Raw genomic sequence first — 5,106 nt, forward strand, 5'->3', positions numbered from 1 at the left:
GCTCTTCTCCAGTTGTAACAATTTCTATTTGGTTGACATTGCATTTACCCCAGGAAATCAGATTTCTGATAGCAGAAAATATCTTCTGTGTATATGTATTTATTTAGATTTTTGTAACCCACCCTAATCTGAAGGCTTTGGGAAACATAAAAGAAATCAAACACCTAAAACCAGAATATAAATTTAGTCAATCCACCCAAGGTGGATGCCTCCAAACAATCCACTAGAATTAAAAGCTCGACAGAATAAAGTTTTGATCTACTTTTAATATAAAAGAGACAGAGAAACCACAACATAAAAGATTGGTTGCCCAGTCCACATCCATCTAGCCTCATGCATGGAAGGGACACTTAGGTGCTCTCAGGATGATTTAACTAGACAGGAAGATTCAATTTTTGCAAGACAGTAAGTGATGTATTCCTCTGCTACACCATTATAGGGTTTGTGGTTGATAATCAGCACTAGAAGTGCACTGTTAGCCACTGCCATGACTTCATAATTTGTTATTATAAAATGGCAAGGTTGATTCCATTTTTAAAGGTTGCCCCATGTAGAGCATATTACAGTAATACGTTTATGTGATGATCAGGACATATGTTATCATCACGAAAACATAGTGGTCTCAAATTTATATTTATGTCACTATAATTCCATGATATCTTCCATGCTATCAGAGCACTTAAGGATCAAAGCCCTCCATCAATGAGTTGATAGTGTCATGTCAAGTTCCAACCTCCTTTTGCTGTGAAGATTAGGTTTGTGGAGACCCCAAAAAATGTGATATGTGAATCCAGGCAATGTCTCTTACCTGCACAAACCTTGCCATTTGTCATGATGAAAAATGCCCAACAATATCATTGTTTGATCAATAGTTGGCTTAACCTGTTTCCAGAATGGATTTGAAGCTATAAGAGTAAGTGCCTTTAACTTGTTTTCAGAGTGGATTTGAAGCTCTGAGAGGAAATGCCCTTACTTACGCTTAAGAGGAACCACTTAAATAAATCAAGGCTTAAATCTCAATCCAACACTCTGTGCTTATGATACAGCTCTTAGATAAATTGCCCTTCACATCTAATGATAAAATATGTAGAAAGGCAATTAGAGAGTTAGGTCTTTTCATCTTGTGTCATCTTATTATTTATGATACATATTTAATGAATTTAAATATGCAATGAAAGGTGGGAGATGGGGATAAAATAATGCATTGCCTTGAGAAAATGTGTAAAATTTAAAAAGCAGATATTCGTGGGCATTCAACCTAACATTGTATCAGAACAATTAAATAAACTTATTGTCTGATACTGAGACTCATAGCAGATTTCAAAAATTGTAAAAGAGATTCATTAGATAAAATGTTGCCCAAGGCACCACATTGCTAATTCCAGAATAAAATCATGTTAGTACTGCCACATTTGAGTGATTGCATGCTTGGCACATCCCAACTGGCCATTTATTGCCTTCCAACCTTGTTATGTATTTCAATTATCTTTAAAATCTGCAAGATAAATCTTTATAGAGAGATGTCTTTCTATAGAAATATAAGTCATATACAGGCTTAGCATATTTCCTGATATTCCAAAATATGGGTTAAAATTTGGTTAAGAAGAAAATCATAATAACAGAACAGAATAACAGAGTTGGAAGGGACCTTGGAGGTCTTGTAGTCCAACCCCCTGCCCAGGCAGGAAACCCTACACTACTTCAGACAAATGGTTATCCAACATCTTCTTAAAAATTTCCAGTGTTGAGCATTCACAACTTCTGGAGGCAAGTTGTTCTACTGATTAATTGTTCTAACTGTCAGGAAATTTCTCCTTAGTTCTAGGTTGCTTCGCTCTTTGATTAGTTTCCACCCATGGCTTCTTGTCCTACCCTCAGGTGTTTTGGAGAATAGCTTGATTCCCTCTTCTTTGTTGCAGCCCCTGAGATATTGGAACACTGCTATTATGTCTCCCCTAGTCCTTCTTTTCATTAAACTAGACATACCCAGTTCCTGCAACCGTTCTTCATACGTTTTAGCTTCCAGTCCCCTAATCATCTTTGTTGCTCTTCTCTGCACTCTTTCTAGAGTCTCTACATCTTTTTTACATCGTGGCGACCAAAACTGGATACAGTATTCCAAATGTGGCCTTACCAAGGCATTATAAAGTGGCATTAACAATTCATGTGATCTTGATTCTATCCCTCTGTTTATACAGCCTAGAATTGTGTTGGCTTTTTTGGCAGCTGCTGCATACTGCTGGCTCATATTTAAATGGTTGTCCACTAGTACTCCAAGATCCCTCTCACAGTTACTACTATTGAATGAGGTATCACATATATTGTACCTGTGCATTTTGTTTTTCTTGCCTAAATGTAGAACCTTACTTTTGTCACCATTGAATTTCATTTTGTTAGATAGTGCCCAATGTTCAAGTCTGTCAATATCCTTCTGTATCTTAAGCCTATCTTCCGGAGTGTTGGCTATTCCTGCTAGCTTGGTGTCATCTGCAAATTTGATGAGTTCCCTATCTATCCCCTTGTCCAAATCATTGATGAAGATGTTGAAGAGCACTGGGCCTAAAACAGACCCTTGGGGTACCCCACTGCATACTTCCCTCCATGTAGATGCACTTTCATTGAGGACAACATGTTGAGTGCAGTTGGTCAACCAGTTACGAATCCATCTGGTGGTGATGCTGTCTAACCCACATTTTTCTATTTTATCTAGTAGTAGGTCATGGTCTACTTTATCAAATGCCTTACTGAAGTCCAAGTAAATTATATCAACAGCATTCCTCTGATCCACTAATTTTTTCCCTTTGTCAAAGAATGCAATAAGATTAGTCTGGCATGATCTATTTTTGAGAAACCCATGTTGGCTTTTGGTTATTACTTTGTTTGCTTCTAGGTGTTAGCTGATTCGTTGCTTGATTATCTTTTCCAGAATCTTCCCTGGTATTGAGGTCAGGCTAATACGTCTGTAGTTTCCTGGATCTATTTTTTCCCCTTTTTTGAAGATTGGGGACTACATCAACTCTTTTCCAGTCCTCTGGCAGTTCCTAGGTGCTCCAGGATCTTTGAAAGATATAGTTCAGTGGTTCTGAGATCTCGTCTGCCAGTTCCTTCAGAACCTTGAGGTGTAATCCATCCGGTCCTGGTGATTTGAACTCATCTAGGGTAGACAGGTGCTCACTTACCATTTTCTTCCCTATTTTAACTTGTGTTCCTAATCTGTTTTTTGTAGTGCTGTTTTTGATAGGTTGGACTGTTTTTTCTCTTTGTTTAAAGACAGATGCAAAAAACAAGTTAAGTAGTTCTGCTTTTTTCCTGTTGCTTATCACCTTCTTGCGACTTTTTCTTAGCAATGGACCAATTGTTTCCTTGACTTTTTTTCTTGTTTTTAGAATGTTGGAATAAGCTTTTTTTTTGTTGTTGTTGTTATTTTTTACTTTTGCTGCAAGCCTTTGTTCATTGTGAGCCTTAGCTTTCCTCACTTCATCTTTGCAGGCTTGGGCTATTTGTGTTGTGGCCCACCAGACTTGGATGAGGAGGAGGTTGGGAGGAACTTGGGCCAGTTCTGGAGTCTGGGGAAGGCTCTGATGGATGCTCTGCATTGGACGCAGAGATAGAGCCAGGGCCATCTGACATTTCCCAGCCACCGAAGAGGCAGCTGCCTTTGGAGGCTGAGATAAGTGAGGAGGAAGAACAGCTGGGGCCTGTTCCAGATGCATGTATGTGCAGAGCTGTTGGGAGAGAACAACTGAGAACAAGAAGTCGACTTGGGAAGCAAGGCACATGTGGATGCTGAATGGCCCCTCCCTGGCTGGGGAATAAATAGAAGGAAAAGGGAGTGGTGGTCGTAGGAGACAACAGTTCGGATTTCTGAAGATTTGGCTCATCATGTTTCATGCCTCAGAGACTACTTGTCAGAACTTAATTTGCAGCTTTGTGGCTGGGAGCTCACTGCCTGTCAATTATCGCAAGGAACTGATAAGGTCTGTTACTGCAGTTAACTCTTTGAAGGACTATTGCCTGGATTTTTCAGTATGTGAATGCCATTAATTCACAGGAGATAAATAAAGAGGGGTTTTTCATGACAAGCAGTCTGTTTCTTGTTTTTGTTAAGGCTGGGTCAGAACAATTTGCTGATATTCTGCCTTAGTTATGTGCCCCTCTTTCCACATTTTATACTTGTCCTTTTTGTCTTTCAATTTGTCAGAGAGTTCTTTACGCTGCCATGCTGGTTTCACTTTAACTACTTTAGTTCACTTTAATCACTTTATTAAGATGGTTTCTGGTAGTTGTACTCCCCTCAACCCTGCCCTACTGGATGGTAGGATATTCTCTAGTCTCATCCAGGTAGTCCTCGACTTATGAGCACAGTTGGGACCAGAACATTTGTTATTATGTAGTACAGTGGTGCAGTCATTAAGTGAGGCATCAAGTAACTGCACCCAATTTTACAACCTATATTGCTGTAGTCCTTAAGTGAGGCATCATGTAATCACCATGCTGGCTTCCCTGCTGGCTTCTCCATTGACTTTGTCAGAAGCCAGGTGGAACTGTTGCAACTGGCTATCATGTTACCATAGGACACTGCAACTGTCATTACGTGCAGAGCAGTTGCCAAGTGTCTAGATTGTGATCATGTGACCACGGGGATGTTGCGATGGTTATAAGTGTGAGAACCAGTCATAAATCACTTTTTTCAACACTATTGTATCTTTAAACAGTCGCTAAATGAATTGTGATACATCAAGGGCTACCTGTAGATGTGAATAGGAGCTGTTGCAAACTGGATCCTCTCTAACTACACCACTGATGCTTCTGGATATGTTTCTTATTCCCCCCCAAAAAGAGGGTCAAGGAAGGGGAAAGCTTAACCTTTCTCCTACCAGCTGGCAGTGGCCCTGACACTTCTTTGGCCAATATGATTTTTAATATTATGTTGTACTAAACTGTAAAAATGCAAGAAATCTTCACAATTTATCCACCATAAATGCAGGTGGGCTAGTGGCCAAAATGGGAGACAGCCAGCAATTGCAGGTGGGCACTGGGTTTAACATTATTTTAAACCTGCTAAATGCTAGCCTAACTGGTTAGCCACTTAAAGAGAGTCTGAAG

Source organism: Pantherophis guttatus, chromosome 1 (genome assembly GCF_059756535.1).
Source record: "Pantherophis guttatus breed Tessera chromosome 1, ASM5975653v1, whole genome shotgun sequence".
In the NCBI taxonomy this organism is placed as follows: domain Eukaryota; kingdom Metazoa; phylum Chordata; class Lepidosauria; order Squamata; family Colubridae; genus Pantherophis; species Pantherophis guttatus.